The following is a 21,795-nucleotide window of genomic DNA, read 5'->3' as shown; positions in this document are numbered from 1 at the left end:
AGGAGGATAAATGTTCAATCCTCTACGGTCCGTCAAGCTGTACAGCAGCCTAAAGACTGACCACCAGGTTCAATATACTGTAGCTTCTACCTGAAAGCTGTGAGGCTAAACAACAAGTGACTCACAAACACGCACACACGCGCACAAGCACAAGAGCACCAACAAACAAACAAACAAACACACACACACACACACACACACACACACACACACACACACACACACACACACACACACACACACACACACACACACACACACACACACACACACACACACACACACACACACACCATCTGTAGTGAAGGCCAATAAGGCCCATAAAGTCTGTATACAAGTCTAGAGAGCTGGTTGTTATGGATGTAGAAAGTTAAAACACACATCCTACACAGTATAGATGTCAACCCTACTACCTATCAGTCTGGTCCTGAAGGGCCCTCAGATAAATCAACTGTGTCACACATTTTAAATACTTTATTTGAATCCACCAATCAAATGTAACATTTTAAAGGTCCCTGAATGCATGGCACTTAAGAGTACAGAAAACACCTCCTTCTCCAAACAGCTGGACTGCCCATGATAGCTGCCTATCAGGCCCGCAAATTGGAGACCGCACACTGCAAGCCTGTGAGAGTGGCCGAGACTGACGAATATCAGCTCCACCAGCTAGCACCTCCACCCAGGCTGTCCAAACACCACGAGGGGCTGGTAATTAAGCAGATTCTCTGTAAAGGCCTGCTCCATGTAGCCGTCAAATGAGCAGCGCACTTCCAAATTTTCGAACCCCCCCCTGCCCCCCCACCCCAACAAATATCTGGCAGAAGCTGTTTAGAAGCCACTTGGACCTAGACTTGGCGCTCCGGTACCGCTTGCCATGCGGCAGCAGAGAGAACAGTCTATGTTGTCTGGAGTCTTTGACAATTATTAGGGCCTTCCTCTGACACCGTCTGGTATAGAGGTCCTGAATGGAAGGAAGCTTGGCCCCAGTGATGTACTGGGCCGTACGCACTAACCTCTGTAGTGCCTTGCGGTCAGAGGCTGAGCAGTTGCCATACCAGGCAGTGATGCATCCAGTCAGGATGCTGTCGATGGTGCAGCTGTAGAACCTTTTGAGGATCTGAGAACCCATGCCAAATCTTTTCAGTCTCCTGAGGGGGAATGGGTTTTGTCATGCCCTCTTCACGACTGTATTGGTGTGCTTGGACCATGTTAGTTTGTTGGTGATGTGGACACCAAGGAACTTGAAGCTCTCAACCTGCTCCACTACAGCCCCGTCGATGAGAATGGGGGCGTGCCCGGTCCTCATTTTCCTGTAGTCCTCCATCATCTCCTTTGTCTTGATCATGTTGAGGGAGAGGTTGTTGTCCTGGTACCACACGGCCAAGTCTCTGAACTCCTCCCTATATGCTGTCTCGTTGTTGTTGGTGATCAGGCCTACCGCTGTTGTGTCATCGGCAACGTAATGATGGTGTTGGACTCGTGCCTAGCCGTGCAGTCATGAACAGGGAGTACACTGAGCTGTAGTCAATGAATAGCATTCTCACATAGGTGTTCCTTTTGTCCAGGTCTGAAAGGGCAGTGTGGAGTGCAATAGAGATTGCATCATCTGTGGATCTGTTGGGGCGGTATGCAAATTGGAGTGGGTCTAGGGTTTCTGGGATAATGGGATAATGGTGTTGATGTGAGCCATGACCAGCCTTTCAAAGTACTTCATGGATACAGATGTGAGTGCATCGGTAGTCATTTAGGCAGGTTACCTTAGTGTTCTTGGGCACAGGGACTATGGTGCTCTGGATGAAACATGTTGGTATTTCAGACTCAAACAGGGAGAGGTAGAAAATGTCAGTAAAGAAACTTGCCAGTTGGTCAGCGCATGCTTGGAGTACACGTCCTGGTAATCCGTCTTGCCCTGCTGCCTTGTGAATGTTGACCTGATTAAAGGTCTTACTCACATCGGCCGTGGAGAGCGTGATGACACAGTCATCCGGAGCAGCTGATGCTCTCATGCATGTTTCAATGTTACTAGCCCCGAAGCAAGCATAGAAATAGTTAACTTTTTTAGGATAGGGGGCAGCATTCGGAATTTTGGATGAAAAGCGTGCCCAAAGTAAACTGCCTGCTACTCAGGCCCAGAGGCTAGGATATGTATGTAATTGGTTGATTTGGATAGAAAACACTCAAATCTGTTAAAATAACATCTGTGAATATAACAGAACTGATATGGCAGGCAAAAACAAAACAAACATTTATTGTGTAACATGGAGTCTTGTGAGTGCACCGATATGAAGATCATCAAAGGTAAGTGATACATTTTATTGCTATTTCCGACTTTCGTGACTAATCTACTTGGCTGGAAATGTTGGTATGGTTTTGTGCGCTGGGCGCTGTCCTCAGACAATCGCATGGTTTGCTTTCGCCATAAAGCCTTTTTGAAATCTGACACAGCGTCTGGATTAACAAGAAGTTAAGCTTTATTTTGAATTTGGCGGTCTGCAATTTCACCGGATGTTGGCCAGGTGTCCCGCTAGCGGAACGCCTTTCCATAAAAGTTTTTAAGCTTGTCTGGTAGGTTCGTCTCACTGGGCAGCTCTCGGCTCTGCTTCACTTTGTAGTCTGTAATAGTCTGCAAGCCTTGCCGTTGTAGTACGATTCGATCTTAGTCCTGTATTGACGCTTTGCCTGTTTGATGGTTTGTCAGAGGGCATAGCAGGATTTCTTATAAGCTTCCGGATTAGAGTCCCGCTCCTTGAAAGCGACAGCTCTACCCTTTAGCTCAGTGCGGATCTTGCCTGTAATTCATGGCAGCTGGTTGGGGTATGTACGTACTGTCACTGTGGGGACGACGTCATCGATGCACTTCATGATGAAGCCCTCCTTTCGGCAAATCTGACCACGACTCCATTTTGTTGCTCCCAGCAAATAGACAGAAACTAAAACAGGAAACGCCCTTGCTCAGGTCTGTTCAACGCTGGTCCGACCAATCTGATTCCACGCTTCAAGATTGCTTCGATCACGTGGACTGGGATATGTTCCGGATAGCGTCGAACAACAACATTGATGTAAACGCTGATTCGGTGGGCGAGTTAATTAGCAAGTGCATCGGTGATGTTGTACCCACAGCATCTATTAAAACATTCCCCAACCAGAAACCGTGGATTGATGGCAGTATTTGCGCAAAACTGAAAGCGCGGACCACTGCTTTTAATCAGGGCAAGGCGACGGGAAACATGACCGAATACAAACAGTGTAGCTATTCCCTCCGCAAGGCAATTAAACAAGCTATGCGTCAGTACAACGGCTCAGACAAGAGAGGTATGTGGCAGGGTCTACAGTCAATTACGGACTACAAAAAGAAAATCCAGCCCCGTTGCTGACCCCGATGTCTTGCTCCCAGACAAAATAACAACTTTTTTGCTCACTTTGAGGACAATACAGTGCCACCGACATGGCCCGCTGCCAAAACCTGCGGGCTCTCCTTCACCGCAGCCAAAGTGAGTAAAACATGTAAACGTGTTAACCCTCGCAAGGCTGCCGGCCCAGACGGTATCCCTAGCCACATCCTCAGAGCATGCGCAGACCAGCTGGCTGGTGTGTTTACGGACATATTCAATCAATCCCTATCCCAGTCTGCTGTTCCCACATGCTTCAAGAGGGCCACCATTGTTCCTGTTCCCAAGAAAGCTAAGGTAACATAGCTAAACGACTATCGCCCCGTAGCACTCACTTCCGTCATCATGAATTGCTTTGAGAGACTAGTCAAGGACCATATCACCTCCACCTTACCTGACACCCTAGAACCACTCCAATTTGCTTACCTCCCCAATAGGTCCACAGACGACGCAATCGCAATCGCACTGCCCTGACCCATCTGGACAAGAGGAATACCTATGTAGACCCTGGGTCTCGACCCCGCCCTCTGAAACTGGGTCCTGGACTTTCTGACTGGCCGCCCCCCATGTGGTGAGGGTAGGAAACAACATCTCCACCCCGCTGATCCTCAACACTGGGGCCCCACAAGGGTGGTTTCTCAGCCCTCTCCTGTACTCCCTTTCACCCATGATTGCTTCATCAAGTTTGCAGATGACACTACATTGGTACGCTTGATTACCAATAACGATGAGGGAGGTGAGGGCCCTCGGAGTGTGGTGTCAGGAAAATAACCTCATACTCAAAGTCAACAAAACAAAGGAGATGATCGTGGACTTCTGGAAACAGCAGAGGGAGCACCACCCTATCCACATCGACGGGACTGTAGTGGAGAAAGTGGAAAGATTTAACTTCTCTAGGGTAGGGGGCAGCATTTGGAATTTTGGATGAAAAGCATGCCCAAATTAAACTGCCTACTACTCGGGCCCAGAAGATATGACATGCATATAACTGGTAGATTTGTATAGAAAACACTCTAAAGTTTCCAAAATTATTAAAATAGTGTCTGTGAATAAAACAGAACTGATTTGGCAGGCGAAAACCTGAGAAAAATCCATTCAGGAAGTCGTTCTTTTTTGGTTTTGTAGTTTTCTATTCAATGCCAATACAGTATCCTATGACTTAGGACTCAAGTTGCAGTTTCTATGCCTTCCACTAGATGTCAACAGTCTTTAGAAATTGTTTCAGGCTTGTATTCTGAAAAATTAAGAAGTAAGAGCAGTCTGAATGAGTGGACCCTGCCGTGTCACAGAGCTTTTTCCTGCGCAAGACCGAGAGAGTGCGTTTCTTGTTTACCTTTTAAATTGACGACGTTATTGTCCGGTTGAAATATTATCGATTATTTAGGCTAAAAACAACCTGAGGTTTGAATAGGAACATCGTTTGACATGTTTCTATGAACTTTACTGATACAATTTGGATTTTTTTGTCTTCCTGTTTTGACTGCGTTTGAGCCTGTGGATTACTGAAGAAAATGCGCGAACATAACTGCGGTTTTTGGGTTTAAAGAGACTTTATCGAACAAAAGGAACATTTATTGAGTAAATTTAATGTCTGCTGACTGCAACCATATGAAGATCATCAAAGGTAAGGGATTCATTTTATCTCTATTTCTAAATTGTGTAACTGTTCTACCTGGCTGGCTACAGTTTGTAATGATTTGTCTTGTGGGCTATGTTCTCAAATAATCGTAAGGTATGCTTCGCCGTAAAGCATTTTTTAAATCTGACACCGTGGTTGGATTCACAAGAAGTTCATCTTTAAACCAATGTAAAATATGTTTTGTTTTCTGAATTTTTATAATGAGTATTTCTGTATTTGAATTTGGCGCCCAGCAATGTCACTGGCTGTTGAAGAGGTGGGACGCTACCGTCTCACGTGCCCAAGAGAGGTTAAACAATGCCACTTTATATAATGTTTACATACCCTACATTACTCATCTCATATGTATATACTGTACTCTATACCATCTACTGCATCTTGCCTATGCCGTTCATCCATCGCTCATCCATATATTTATATGTACATGTTCTTATTCATTCCTTTACACTTGTGTGTATAAGGTAGTTGTTGTGAAATTGTTAGATTACTTGTTATATATTACTGCATGGTCGGTACTAGAAGCACAAGCATTTCGCTACACTCACATTAACATCTGCTAACCATGTGTATGTGACCAATAAAATGTGATTTGATTTGATCACACACATTTATACTTGACCCTGTTATAGTTTGACAGTGAACATGACCCTATTGAATTGAGATTTGGGTATTACTGGTATACTATACTCTACTGATGGTACGACTTCCACCGAAGTCGGTCCCTCTCCTTGTTCGGGCGGCGTTCGGCGGTCGACGTCACCGGTCTTCTAGCAGTCTCCGCTCCACCTTTCATTTTCCATTTGTTTTGTCTTGTTTTCCCGCACACCTGGTTCACATTCCCTCATCAGACTAAATGCATATTACCCTCTGTTTCTTCTATGTCTGTGTGTGGAATTGTTCTTTGTGTAGGGTGTTACGCTACAGGCTGGCTTACGCTAGGTTTGTTTCTTTTGTTTAATCCGGTTCATGTTACCGTGGTTGTGCCTTGTGCTGCCTCGCCTGTGCCTTTGGGCCAGGGTGTATATTAAAGTTCTCCTGTTATCACCCATCTCTGCTCTCCTGCGCCTGACTTCCCGGCAACCAGTCACTCACCCCATTACAACTGATAATGTTTTAAACATGCAATTGAATAAACTGACCTAAACTACACACATGAAACCACAGTCAAGGGTCAGTTTTCACAAAGTGTATCAGAGTAGGAGAGCTGATCTGAGATCAGTTTAGCCTTTTAGAACATCATTTGTACGGCCCTTCTGAGACACTTTATGAATACAGGCCCTGATGTAACAACCAAAACACAGTTCAAAATTAACCAACAAGTACAAAGATACAGTAAGTCATGTGATGTATGGCTAAAAACATCAAAACTAAAACTATATTTCAAGATATCGTCAAGTGTACTTACAGAGTGAAGTGAAGGGGAGAGGTCTTGTACAGTGAGTCAACGTACTGTCACTGCGTGGAAACAAGAAGTAGTCTACTGTAAGTATTAGTAGAAGCAGGCATAGCCTAAGTGTGAGTTCTGTGGTTGACACATTTTAAAAGTAGCCTAGTCAGGCCATTAACATGCAGGAAGAGCATTTCACATAAAGGATGTTACTGTATCTAAATAGAAAATGGGCTAAAGTCAGCATACTGTAGTTACATTTCTTTATTTGAGGAGTGGGCCTACATGTTTTACAAGAGACAAAATGTGACCCATTCCCATCACTCTTCATCAGCTGGTACTGAAGGTTCCAGAACAGATGAAAGGGGAGTATCTTTGGTACCAGTGTTCTAGACTAGAGCTCTCCCTACTGACATCTCAACATTACTGCAGCTTCCAGGCTTCATATGTCCCTACTAGTCCGATGAAAATATACAAAATAGAAGGTAAAATAACATTTGAAAATGTAAAAAATGTATATAGAATAAACCAGGCATGCACGTAAAAGTACTGTTATTGGGAGATATGTTGAACTGGCGTTTGAATTGAGTGAACTAGTGATCTCAGCTAGCTTGTTAGCTACATGAAGCTGCTGTTATTCAGTGATAAACAAGTATTTTTGTGCATCACACAGCTACTCTGAATGGACTGGATTGTGAACAATATGATGTGCTGCCTCTGAATTACAGCAAGACCCCATAGTTAGCTAGTGAGCTAGTAAGTTACCTAACTTTTAGCTATCAACATTAGCTACCTAGAAACAACAGACAACAGCTGTCATTTTGCCAAGGCCAACGCAAACTGCTCTGAATATCCACTGTGTGCTTTTGTGAAAGAGATGTGTTGTCACGTCCTGACCAGAGTTCTTATGTGTTGTGCTTGTTTTAGTGTTGGTCAGGACGTGAGCTGGGTGGGCATTCTATGTTGTGTTTCTAGTTTGTCTGTTTCTGTGTTCAGCCTAATATGGTTCTCAATCAGAGGCAGCTGTCAATCGTTGTCCCTGATTGAGAATCATATATAGGTGGCTTGTTTTGTGTTGGGGATTGTCGGTGGTTGTTTCCTGTGTCAGTGTTTGTGCCACACGGGACTGTGACGGTTGGTTCATTTGTTGTTTTGTATTTTGTCTAGTTTTCGTGTTATTAAATCATGGAAACTTACCACGCTGTACATTGGTCCTCCGATCCTTCTCGCCTCTCCTCGTCCGATGAGGAGGACGACTTAGACTGCCGTTACAGAACCACCCACCTAACCCGGACCAAGCAGCGTGGCAACGGGCAGCAGCGACAGCAGCAGCAGTACCAGGAGGAATGGACATGGGAGGAAATTCTGGACGGTAAAGGACCCTGGGCAGAGCCAGAGGAGTGTCGCCGCCCCAAAGCGGAGCTGGAGGCAGCAAAAGCGGAGAGGCGGCATTATGAGGCGCTAGCAAGGCAGAGCGGCTGGAAGCCCGAGAGGCTCACCCAAAAATGTATTGGGGGGGGCGCTAAAGGGGAGTGTGGCGAAGTCAGGTAGGAGACCTGCACCAACTCCCCGTGCTTACCGTGGAGTTAGAGGGCGTCGTAATGGTCAGACACCGTGTTATGCGGTGGAGCACACGGTGTCCCCAGTACGGGTGCTTAGCCCAGTGCGGGCTATTCCACCTCGCCGCACTGGTAGGGCTAGGTTGGGCATCGAGCCGGGTGTCATGAAGCCGGCCCAACGCATCTGGTCTCCAGTGCGTCTCCTCGGGCCGGCGTACATGGCACCAGCCTTACAAATGGTGTCCCCGGTTCGCCAGCATAGCCCAGTGCGGGCTATTCCACCTCGCCGCACTGGCAGGGCTACGAGGACCATTCAACCAGGTAAGGTTGGGCAGGCTCGGTGCTCAAGAGCTCGTGTACTCCTTCACGGTCCGGTATATCCGGCGCCACCTTCCCGCCCCAGCCCAGTACCATCAGTGCCTACACCACGCACCAGGCTTCCAGTGCGTCTCCAGAGCCCTGTTCCTCCTCCACGCACTCTCCCTGTGGTGCGTGTCTCCAGCCCAGTACCTCCAGTTCCGGCATCACGCACTAAGCCTCCTGTGCGTCTCCAGAGCCCTGTACGCACTGTTCCTGCTCCCCGCACTAGCCTTGAGGTGCGTGTCTCCAGTCCGGTACCACCAGTTCCGGCACCACGCACCAGGCCTACTGTGTGCCTCAGCAGGTCAGAGTCGGACGTCTGCCCAACCCCGCCTGCACTGCTCGTCTGCCTAGCGCCGTCTGAGCTGCCTGCCTGCCCAGCGCCGTCTGAGCCATCCGTCTGCCCAGCGCCATCTGAGCCATCCGTCTGCCCAGCGCCATCTGAGCCATCCGTCTGCCCAGCGCCATCTGAGCCATCCGTCTGTCCCGAGCATTCAGAGCCGCCCGTCTGTCCCGAGCCATTAGAGCCGTCCGTCAGTCAGGAGCCGCTAGAGCCGTCCGTCAGTCAGGAGCTGCCAGAGCTGCCAGCCAGTCAGGAACTGCCAGAGCCGCCAGCCAGTCAGGAACTGCCAGAGCCGCCAGCCAGTCAGGAGCTGCCAGAGCCGCCAGTCAGTCAGGAGCTGCCAGAGCCGCCAGTCAGTCAGGAGCTGCCAGAGCCGCCAGTCAGTCAGGAGCTGCCAGAGCCGCCAGTCAGTCAGGAGCTGCCAGAGCCGCCAGTCAGTCAGGAGCTGCCAGAGCCGCCAGCCAGTCAGGAGCTGCCAGAGCCACCAGCCAGTCATGAGCTGCCCTCCAGTCATGAGCTGCCCTCCAGTCATGAGCTGCCCTTCAGTCATGAGCTGCCCTCCAGTCATGAGCTGCCTTCCAGTCATGAGCTGCCCTCCAGTCATGAGCTGCCCTCCAGTCATGAGCTGCCCTCCAGTCATGAGCTGCCCCTCAGCCCGGAGCTGCCCCTCAGTCCGGAGCTGCCCCTCAGTCCGGAGCTGCCATTAGTCCGGAGCTGCCCTTCAGTCCAGAGCTGCCCCTCTGTCCTGAGCTACCTCTCTGTCCTGAGCTACCTCTCTGTCCTGAGCTACCTCTTTGTCCTGAGCTACCTCTCTGTCCTGAGCTACCTCTGTCCTGAGCTGTCTCCTAAATCTAGGGGGGATCTTTGTGAAGGTTCCTAGACCAGGGTCGGGGGCGAGGGTCGCCACTCAAAGGACGCTAAGGAGGGGGACAAAGACAATGGTGGAGTGGTGTCCTCGTCCTGCGCCGGAGCCGCCACCGCGGACAGATGCCCACCCAGACCCTCCCCTTGAGTTTTATGGGTGCGTTCGGAGTACGCACCTCAGGAGGGGGGTACTGTCACGTCCTGACCAGAGTTCTTATGTGTTGTGCTTGTTTTAGTGTTGGTCAGGACGTGAGCTGGGTGGGCATTCTATGTTGTTGTCTAGTTTGTCTGTTTCTGTGTTCAGCCTAATATGGTTCTCAATCAGAGGCAGCTGTCAATCGTTGTCCCTGATTGAGAATCATATATAGGTGGCTTGTTTTGTGTTGGGGATTGTGGGTGGTTGTTTCCTGTGTCAGTGTTTGTGCCACATGGGACTGTGACGGTTGGTTCGTTTGTTGTTTTGTATTTTGTCTAGTTTTTGTGTTATTAAATCATGGAAACTTACCACGCTGTACATTGGTCCTCCGATCCTTCTCGCCTCTCCTCGTCCGATGAGGAGGACGACTTAGACTGCCGTTACGTGTGTTCATGTAACGATTGACAGCTGCCTCTGATTGAGAACCATATTAGGCTGAACACAGAAACAGACAAACTAGACACACAACATAGAATGCCCGCTCACTGATCTTCAGAACAATGGACCCAAAGTGAACCCTGACATGCATATAACTAAGTCTGTCTGTCTGTCTGGGATTATTGTGTCCTATTGTGTCTGAGTGAGGCGTGTTTTTTTTTAAATGACAATGAATAATCTTTCATGTAATTGTTTATTGCAGCTTCGTTAATGTTATTTTATTGTGTGATTTATTTAGTTTTTATTTTATTTTTATAATTTAAAATATCTAGTATTTTCTTACATAAAAACAACTGCATTGTTAGTTAAGGGCTTGTCATTAACCATTTTACAGTAAGGTCTACACCTGTTGTACTTGGAGAATGTGACTAATACAATTTGATTTCATTTGTGTGTCTAGGTGCTGGACATTGCTCCCTCTGACACTGGGTTTCTGAACCTCTAAAAGTCTGAGCCGTTTGGGGGGTTCTACTAGCTGACATATGGAATGGTTTTAAGGTGGTCATACCATGGATCATTTAGCTATTTGATTTTGAATTATAGTACCGCTTTAGGTAAAAATGGAGAAGGACTAATGTTTGTGAGAGCAGGCAGGTGATTGCAATATAGTCTGCCTGGAACATGCCCCATATTCAATTGTAATTCTATTAAATAATAGCATTTATTTATCCCCTGTTGGGGCAATTACTAGGCACCCTATGGCATCAGGCTGGCAGTGAGTCTCACAGTTACATCACAAGTGGTCACATGTCCAGTCACATGACCATACATACATACACAGTAAAACACATGATAACAACAGATGTCAGCCCCCTTAGTGTCTACAACATGGTCATCACAGAGGAGGTTCACTGGGCAAAGATCCCTTCAAGGTTCTAATGATGATGTAATTTCCATGTTTCACAGCTCAGGCCGAGGGAGAGGGGGAAGGAAATCAGAGGTGCACTCCTCTTCACTTTGATTGACACTTCACACACTCATTCTATATGTCTAGTGTTCTGTCTGGGATCTGTGGTCTGTGCCAGAGGACTACAAACGGGGTGACACCCCCCCCACCCCCCAATCCTCCTGTTCCCTTTTAAAGTAGGGACACAGTCCCTCATCCTCTTCCTTCATCTTCATCATTCTCCTCCCTCTCTACTATCCAGTCGCTGCGTGGTGGTCAGGGTTGCCATGGTTTCCTGTCTCTTCCTCTCTGGTCAGGCTTGTGTTTGAAGCAACACTTGTCACCATAGAAACAGCCGGTGGTCCTCCAGAAGAAACACTTGTCACCATTGATGGGAGCCATCCTCCTGGTCCTGGGAGAGAGAGAGACAAACAGTATGAAAACACAAACACCTGCACCTGTGCTCCTGCTTCCTCCTTCCAACACTTTGTACATTTCAAAAGTTTATATGAGTTGATTGGTAACACTTTAGAATAACTCATAATGATGTTTTGAATGACAGACGGATGTCCTTACCCTGTGGAGGCGTACTGGGAGGCTGAGGAGGTGATGAGGCCTGTGGGGTTGGTCCTCTGAGGAGAGGTAGTGGTTCTCTGTCTAGCTGTCTGGGTACCTGATCACCAGCCTGGTGCTCTCCAGCTCCAACCCCTGGACAGGAGGACAAACTGCAGGCGCAGTCCAAATACATACAATTGAACCAATAGCATCGGCCCAAAAGTGCAATGGGACTAATAGCATTGTCACAAAAGTACAATGAAACCAATAACGTTGCATTGTATTTTATAACCACCAGAAAGGAGTTGAATCGTTGTACTTTTCTCTCTGTGTTGGACAATGATGATACTATTTATGTGCAAGACTCAAGCTCTCCACTGAAGGCTCTTGACTCTGTGTATCATGCAGAGACGTCTAACTCACCATTGTGATCTCTACAGTGCTGTCAGGTGAACATCAGTAGCAACACGCAGGCTCAAACCCTGGTACATTCTTATTCAGAAGACCATTTAATAAGGAAAACTGCCATGTTATATATCCTCTCTTCTAGCAGGAAATGAGAACACATACAAACTCACATCTCAATCTTGTTTAATGCTAACACTACCGAATATTAGAACCAAACATGGGAAAAAGTCCTTTCATTATTCAGACCCTTGATCTTGGAATGTCCTCCATTGGAGGAGTTCAAAGGTTAAATAGATGAACAGGGTATTGAGACATGTAGCTGTTTCTAGTTGTCAGTCCATGTCACTAGTTTGCATTGCCTTTTTTTAAGCCCCCGTTCCCACAGGAGACCTTTTGCTTCTTGCCAGGGCGCCATTGTAAATAAGAATTTGTTCTCAATTGACTTGCCTGGTAAAACCAATAGTATAGTCCCAAAAGTACAATGGAACCAATGGCATGGTCCCAAAAGTACAAACTTCTTAAGTTCAAGCTAAAATAATTGAAAGCACATCTCACATAGTTAAATGCATATGACAGCATTATGTTTCATCCCACCACTCACCTTTAGCCTCTCCAAGGTGCAAGTAGACATGTTGGGGTTCTTGAAGGTGACAGAGGCACATAATCTCTCTTGTAGAACTCTGATACTCTCTCTTTCCCCACACCTACAATACATAACCTAGATTTAGAATGTAGAACTCTGATACTCTCTCTCTCCCCACACCTACAATACATAACCTAGATCTAGAATGTAGAACTCTGATACTCTCTCTCTCCCCACACCTACAATACATAACCTAGATTTAGAATGTAGAACTCTGATACTCTCTCTCTCCCCACACCTACAGTACATAACCTAGATCTAGAATGTAGAACTCTGATACTCTCTCTCTCCCCACACCTACAGTACATAACCTAGATCTAGAATGTAGAACTCTGATACTCTCTCTCTCCCCACACCTACAGTACATAACCTAGATCTAGAATGTAGAACTCTGATAGTCTCTATCTCCCCACCGTTACAGTAGAGAACATAGAGAGTATCAGAGTTCTACATTCTATCTCCCCTCACCTACAGCACAGAATGTAGAAGGAGGAGAGAAAGGGAGGGAGGTGGCCACAGTCAAAATACAAGGAATATAGGAACAGGGTGCTATTTGAGACAGCCTATAGAACCTATAACTGTAGGAATGTATACTGTGGAATAACCAGAATTAAACATACTCAACCACATGAGTCCTGGGGGGAGGAGAGGTCCACCACTTGAGTCCTGAGGGGAGGAGAGTTCTACCACTGGAGTCCTGAGGGGAGGAGAGTTCTACCACTGGAATCCTGAGGGGAGGAGAGGTCCACCACTGGAGTCATGAGGGGAGGAGAGGTCCACCACTGCAGTCCATAGGGGAGGAGAGATCCACCACTGGAGTCCTGAGGGGAGGAGAGGTCCACCACTGGAGTCATGAGGGGAGGAGAGGTCCACCACTGGAGTCCATAGGGGAGGAGAGGTCCACCACTGGAGTCCTGAGGGGAGGAGAGGTCCACCACTGGAGTCCTGAGGGGAGGAGAGGTCCACCACTTGAGTCATGAGGGGAGGAGAGGTCCACCACTGGAATCCAGAGGGGGGGAGAGGTCCACCACTGGAGTCCTGAGGGGAGGAGAGGTCCACCACTGGAATCCTGAGGGGAGGAGAGGTCCACCACTCAGGAAACATTGTAGCTAAACCTCACAATAAATCAATGTTAGATGTACAGCATCTATTTCTTTATTGTTGTAGTGTTTTGGTTAAATCAGAAATCAAACTCCTGTAATAATGGCTATGCTCCCTGTGGTGGGGTCTGGTAGTGTAGTCTGTATATACGATGCACCCTGTGGTGGGGTCTGGTAGTGCAGTCTGTATATACTATGCCCCCTGTGGTGGTGTCTGGTAGTGCAGTCTGTATATACTATGCCCCCTGTGGTGGGGTCTGGTAGTGCATCCTGTCTGTACTATGATGGGGAGATGGAGAGGCAAACAGACAGACACACAGACACATTTAAGATGTGAGGACGCACAATATGGCCTTATTTCTATCACAGAATTTTGGATGACTGTCATTCATATTCCATTCACCCAGCTCAATGTAACATGGATATATTTAACTACTACATGTCATGATACTGTCATGATAGTGTTCCCTATAGCCATCATGAGGCTAGGAATGAAAGGTTCACGAAGGTGCACAGGTCGAGAGAAACATTTGAGTAATCAAGGTGACAGACAGTGACACATTCAATACTGCCTTGCACTCTCTGGCCTGCATCTAGCTGATATAGGATGTAATCATTAGTCCAACAGTTGCAAACAAGAGTTTCTCTTGGACAAATTCAGGTATTTTTATCCCCATTTCATTCCGTTTGCTTTCATTTAAAAAAAATGTTTTTCAACAGAATCGGTTGAAAGAATACACCTCTGATCACATTCAAACACAGTTCACTTTCAAAGCAGACACATACAAACAGCATGATCACATTGCCCATTGTAGAATTCCTTCTTACATCTCTGCACTATACTCCTCTCACCTTTTCCCTTCACTTGTGAACTTCAGTGCACAACACATCAGCTGTCTGTGAGCAGGAGAAAAAACCTTTCCAAGCCAAACCTTCATATCATGACTGCTAACGCTACACACAGCCTACATCATTGTTACCATATTAGCTAACGTATTGTCAACATAGCTACTAGAACTAATGCGTTAGTAAAAACGCTACAATCATGCAGTACAGTGTACAGTCAGCAAGCAGTTTAGCAGTTACACCGGTGGGCCCAGGTGGCAAAAAATGAATAAAACCAAAAGCTTACCTTGACTTGGAAGAGGTCCAGTGCTGGATAGCCATAGCCAGCTAGCTAACACACCATCCCTCTCTGTTTGACACGGTTGTTTGAGTAGGCTAAACTATCTAGCTGCATTAGCTGCTGGCTAAGAAAGTGAAAGGTAAAGAGCAAAAAGTAAAGTAGAGTTTGCTAGCTCTCTCCCACTCTCTCTTGCTTCTCCTTCATTTTTAAATTAATACATTTTTTCAAAACTGTTCAACTATTGTCTTTCTCTTTGAGTCAACTACTCACCACATGTTATGCACTATAGTGCTAGCTGGCTGTAGTTTTTGCTTTCAGAACTAGATAAAATATCTGAGACTTTGATTGGTCGGACAACATGTCAGTTCATGCTGCAAGAGCTCTGATAGGTTGGAGGACATCGTCCGGAAGATGTCATAATTACTGTGTAAGTCTATGGAAGGGGATGAGAACCATGAGCCTCCTAGGTTCTGTATTGAAGTCATTCACCCAAGAGGAAGGCGAAAACTAGCTGTCCTACGGTTACACCATGGTGCTACACTACAGAGTGCTGTTGAGGCTACTGTAGACCTAAAACAGCTGTTTTAGTGAAAATAAATACTGTCCGTGCTTATACAGCTGAATACCCTTCACTGGAGGAGCACACAAAGGGTTAAACTAGGGTCATTTCAGTAAATATAAATAATATTTCTGAAGTTAATAAGACAACTAAGTAACACTGCCTCTGTGTTTGAGTAATCAACTCGATAGTAAGATTTGAATATTTGAATCAGCTGTGTAGTGCTTGGTCAAAAACCAAAACGTTCACCCCTTGGGGTCCCCAGGACTGAGTTTAGGAAACGCTGGCCTCGCCAATCATGGTTAAATGATTCAATGGCGCCATCATGTGGCTAATAGGCAGAAATACAAGAAACAAGAGCTGAGTGGAAATAGTTATGAATCAATGTATTATTAGTTGATCAAATAATCAATGTATTTGTCTTAAATGTTGATCTTATTTACAACATGATGCTTATACTGTATTGACACTAAAACACACTGTAAAAACTGCAAAGGTAAACATGTATCTAAAATAGGTAATAATGAAAATGTGATGACAAAACAAGTGATATCATGACACTGAACAGTATAGTATTACGTAAAGTTAAATAATAATTAATATAAAATGTATTAAAACAGCAAATGTTTAAATGTATGTAATGTACTGATGACGTTTAAAAAATAAAAAAAGCAATATAGTATTACGTAATATTAAATATAAAATGCGGAATAATGTCTGACAGAAATACAAAGTAAATCATCATTAAACACATCAGGAGAAACTTGACCCAAGAGCTAAAAATATTAAAAAGCTCTTATCAATATTATCCATATTAGTTACTGAGGAAAGTAAGACAATTAAGACAATTGATGTTATCAATCCCTAAATGGCAAAATCCCATAGAAAAAGATCAAAAATATAATATATATAGTAGATAGTAAACAGATTAGTACACAAGAAAAGTATGCTATTTATATCAAACAAATGGAAATGGAAAAATCCCATTGAAAAAAAGCTGAAGCATAACCCATCATATTTATCATCAATATAAGTATCATTATAAGAAAATAAAACATCTATTCCAGCATTTACTCAAAAGTTAAAGTTCTTGGTCTGGAAAACCATCTAGATATAATAGCAAGAGAATAGAGGTGCGAGGCCTGGCTTTGGATTGGAACCGTAGCTCTTCAGTCCAGCTTCTGTGGTGATTCTCTTCAGTCCAGCTTCTGTGTTGGTTCTCTTCAGTCCAGGATCTGTGGGGATTCTCTTCAGTCCAGGATCTGTGGTGCTTCTCTTCAGTCCAGAATCTGTGGTGATTCTCTTCAGTTGATGTTCTGAGGTACTTCTCTTCAGTCCAGGATCTGTTGTGATTCTCTTCAGTACAGGATCTGTGGTGATTCTCTTCAGTACAGGATCTGTGGTGCTTCTCTTCAGTTGATGTTCTGAGGTACTTTTCTTCAGTCCAGCTTCTGTGTTGGTTTACTTCAGTCCAGGATCTGTGGTGATTCTCTTCAGTCCAGGATCTGTGGTGCTTCTCTTCAGTCCAGGATCTGTGGTGATTCTCTTCAGTACAGGATCTGTGGTGCTTCTCTTCAGTTGATGTTCTGAGGTACTTTTCTTCAGTCCAGGTTCTGTGGTGGTTTTCTTCAGTTCAGGTTCTGCGGTGGTTCTCTTCTGTTCAGGTTCTGTGGTGGTTCTCTTCAGTGGGAGGGTCCCCTCACATTCTGAAAGAAGACACTGAATTAGCAATTTACACTCCCACTAAAATGTTTATGGACACACAAACACACTTACTGCCAGGGTGTCATACTCTGGTGACCTGGTCTTCATGTTCAGAGGTGAGTACATGTCACTGTTGGCGTCAGTGTTAGGGTCAGGATGGACACTCTGTGGACAGAAAGAGAGAGAGAGCGAGAGAGGGAAAGAGATAGGGAGAGAGTGAGAGAGAGAGAGAGGAAATGCATGTGTTCATTGAAACACGAGTCTTTCCATCATTTTCTCTAAACACATTCAAGTACTGTATAAAACACCAACACACTCACAAACAATCAACATGAATGATAAGAGACTTACTGCCAGAGTGTCGTAGTCAGGGGACATGGTCCTCATGTTCAGACCTGTGTACATGTCACATGTTACAGTCAGGACGGACATTCTGTGGAGAGAGAGAAAGAGAGAGAGAGAGAGAGAGAGAGAGGGGTAACAATTAAAATAGTATGAAAGAGACTGTCGTGACACAGTAAATTAATGAAAATGGAGTAGTAACTCAGGTTTCCCCAAACTCGGAGCTGAGCTGGGCCCCCCCCTGGGTGCACGTTTTGTTGTTTTCCCTAGCACTACACGGGGGGGGGGGGGGGGGGGGGGGGGGGGTTCCTGGTGTAACTGATAACTGATAGAATCACCTGTGTGTCTGTTGTAACATCACTTCCTCCTGTGAATCTCCTGTAAAGAGGGACAGAGTGAGCTCTGCTCTCTACGGCCAATAAATACATTCATGAATTAATTAAGTTAATAACAAATCAGAGGTCTAAGGTGAAAGAATAATACAAATATCAATGTTCCCTTCTTCACTCACCTGAACCACATGAGTCCAGAGAGACAGAGGATGAGAACCAGAACAACCACTATGATTCCTACAGCTGCAGTCAGAACTGAGGACTGTTTCCCTAAAAGATCAAATGGATGATATGAGAACATGTTATTATGAAGTGAAAATGAATATACAGCAATACAGGACATTAATGCAATACTTGTATATAGAAGCCTATGTATAGTTATAAACCAAAGTGTAGTGAGGCAAACTAGAAGAAGATTACCTTGAAACATCATTTATTATTGAACATCATTTTGTATTGAAGTATTGAAGATGTAACTTTACCTGCTACAATGATCATCAGATCTGTAGAGTTCATAGATCCTCTTCCATTCTGGGCCTCACAGTAATATTCTCCTCTGTCCTCAGAGATTATGTTAGTGATGCTGTAACTCTGACCTGATGCTTTTGGTGAGGTTACGTTCTTCTTGTACCAGGTGTATTTGTCCACAGGTGGGTTGGCATCACTGCTGCAGGTCAGAGTCACTGAACTGCCCTCCACTATTCCACCAGAGGGACTGACTGACACTGAGATGTTCCTTGGTCCATCTGGTGTAAAATACATAGTATTTATTTATAGCAACATTTGTGTTTACATTTTACGGGTGAGTTTGAAATAATTTATAAATTATAATAAATTATTAATTCAGAGAAGAAGAAAATCTGAAACAGAATCACTAAAAATAATGATGACATTGTGGTAATGCACATTCAGGGAAATGGATGAGTCACGATCGTGTGGAGAGACGGACCAAGACGCAGCGTGATTCGAGTTCCACATCTTTATTTTTAGTGAAACTTAAAATAAACCAAGAAACAAACAACGACCGTGCAGTACTGAGGTGCAACATGCACTCACTCAAAAACAATATCCCACAAAGCAGGTGGGAGAAAGGGCTTCCTAAATATGATCCCCAATTAGAGGCAACGATTACCAGCTCCCTCTAATTGGGAACCATACAAACCAGCCACATAGAAAATAAATTACTAGAACACCCCCCTAGTCACGCTCTGACCTAAACACCATAGAGAACCGAGGGCTCTCTATGGTCAGGGAGTGACAGGATGTTACACACTAAAATATGTATTGATAGATATATTTATGTGGAAAACCAACCATTCTAAATTCAAGTATCAACATGATCAGTATATCAAACTGTCTAAACCTCCAATGTACTTACATGTGACAGTGAGAGTCTCTTCAGCAGAGGGGAGATCCTCATCGCCTTCTACAGCACAGGAGTATCTGCCTGTATCCTCACTGCTGACTGAGAATAGGACATAGACAGGAGAGTAGGTGTTGCTGTTTGGTATAGGCTGTCCATTCTTATACCAACTGTAGGCTGTGATGGGGTCCAGTGTACTGTTGGTTCTACATGTCAGTGTGACATTCTCCCTCTCTGACACAGATGTAGGATCCATCTCCAACACAACATCTAGAGTAAAACGAAACAAATCATTATTCTCCTCCTATATATGTCATTTTATGTGAAATATTATATTTGTTTTTTCCCTGTTACATAACACTACAGTGTCTGTATGACTGCCCTTTTAATAAGGTAATTAAGGTCATTAATTTGATATATTTAGACTGGACAGTCAACTCTGTAATAATTTCCACTGTTTTCCAGGAAGTCCTGGGTTCCATAGAATAAATAAAACCGATTAAAACACAACATACTCATTAGCATACATACAAAACAACACTCACATTACAGCTATCTAGATATGTGTCATAGATGTGAGATGTATGACAGATTACCTGTGACAGTCAGGGAGACACGTGAGCCAGTAAACTTTTCTTCAGATGTTATCAATCTGAACCTGTACCCACCAGAGTCACTCAATCTCAGGTCTGTGATTCTCAGGGTACAGTCACTCTTCTTATCCCCAAGGTACTCTATATGACCCTCATAGCCTGGTACTGAGCTCAGATCTTCAGCATCCATACCAGACCATTTAGTAAACTAGAAAGCTGTTTTGATCTCATGATAACTGGGATATGTGTAAGAGCAGGATATGTTCACTGTTGACCCCATCAAGGCACAGATACTCTGATGGGTGTAAGTCACACTCCAACAGTTCTTACCTGAAACACAAGACAATATAACACCTTTATAACATTCTTAATTACAATATCTACTGTATACACTTATGCTGTTACGTTCCTCAGCAAGAAAACCTAAAATGTAACCAAAACAAAAGTGGGAATTAATAAAAGAGGCACTGACAAAGACAAAAATGAGACCAGTGGGTTTGAAAGACACTCATGGGGGTGTCCATTGGAAATTGACTATCAACAACAACTGGAACCAAAAAGACATGAGCGCCCACAACATTTGCCCAAGAAGAGGCAAACAAAATAAAACTCCACATGCCAGCACAGTTGTAACACATACTGACTAACGAGTGACGCCAATCGGGGCACCCCACCTCCAAATATAAATGAAAAAAAAATATCAACAATGTTTAAATCAAATGCTGTGAAAGTAACCAGGAAGTGACTATCCCCTCAGCCTTTTAGTTTTTAAACTTTGGTAAAAATTCATGGGTCTTCAGTATTCAAAAAAGTAGTGCAATGCAAAAACGTAATGAAAGGTATCTGGTAGAAGTAAATTCCTCCACTGAGTGCATTTTCATGAGTTTGATTATATATCGTGAAGCTCGTTCAACACTGCCTGGCAAAGCATACGCAACTAAAGCAGAAGTGGACGTCACATTCACAGCAAATTAAATAATGATTGTCTGACAACCTGAAACAAATGTTGTATGTAAAAGTCCACACTTACACACTGCAGGAGAGTGGAGATCCTCATGGCCTTTTACAGCACAGGAGTAACTGTCTGCATCACTAAAGTAGTCTGAGTACAGGCTGGAAGGGTCCTCCTTTACTTTGTGTCCGTTCTTGTACCAGATGTAGGTGGGGTTGTCAGTCAGAGTACAGGTGGTACTACAAGTCAGTGTCTTATCCTGATGTCCACCAGTCACCTTCACCTGAAGACCTGGAGAAAAAACAATATCACTGTAAATCCCTTTATCACTCACTTATCACTCTAATACAAAGATGTAGGAAATCCTATGTTATACAGACAGAAATACAAAACCAAGACATTTATCCTGAACTAAATGGAATTCAACAGTTTAACTATATTGAATGTTACTGTACCTGGGAGAGACAGAGACTCCAGGACTTCCAGAATATTGCCCTCCAGTCTGATCTGTTAATAATCTGAACCGGTACGTAGCTGAGTCTCTCTCAGGTCTGTGATTTTCAGGGTACAGTCTTTCTTCTTATCCCCATGATACTCCAGATGACCTGCATTCTCTGGGTTCTGACCTAGATCTTCAGGTTCTACACCAGTCCCCCATTTAGTGAACCAGAATGTTGTTTTGACTGTATAACCTCTGGGATATGTGTAAGAGCAGGATATGTTCACTGTTGACCCCTTTAAAGCACAGATCTTCTGATGGGTGTAAGTCAGACTCCAACAGTTCTGACCTGAAATACAATACAATATAACACCTTTATAAAAATCTTAATTACAATATCTACTGTATACACTTATGCTGTTACGTTCCCCAGCAAGGAAACCTAAAATGTCACCCAAACAAAAGGGGGAATTAATAAAAGAGTTACTGACAAAGACAAAAATGAGACCAGTGGGTTCTGAAAGACACTCATGGGGGTGTCCATTGAAAATTGACTATCAACAACAACTGGAACCAAAAAGACATGAGCGCCCACAACATTTGCCCAAGAAGAGGCAA

The sequence above is a fragment of the Salvelinus namaycush genome, chromosome 2 (genome assembly GCF_016432855.1).
Source record: "Salvelinus namaycush isolate Seneca chromosome 2, SaNama_1.0, whole genome shotgun sequence".
Lineage (NCBI taxonomy): Eukaryota > Metazoa > Chordata > Actinopteri > Salmoniformes > Salmonidae > Salvelinus > Salvelinus namaycush.
The sequence above is the reverse complement of the archived record's forward strand: the minus strand, read 5'-3'. Positions refer to the sequence as shown.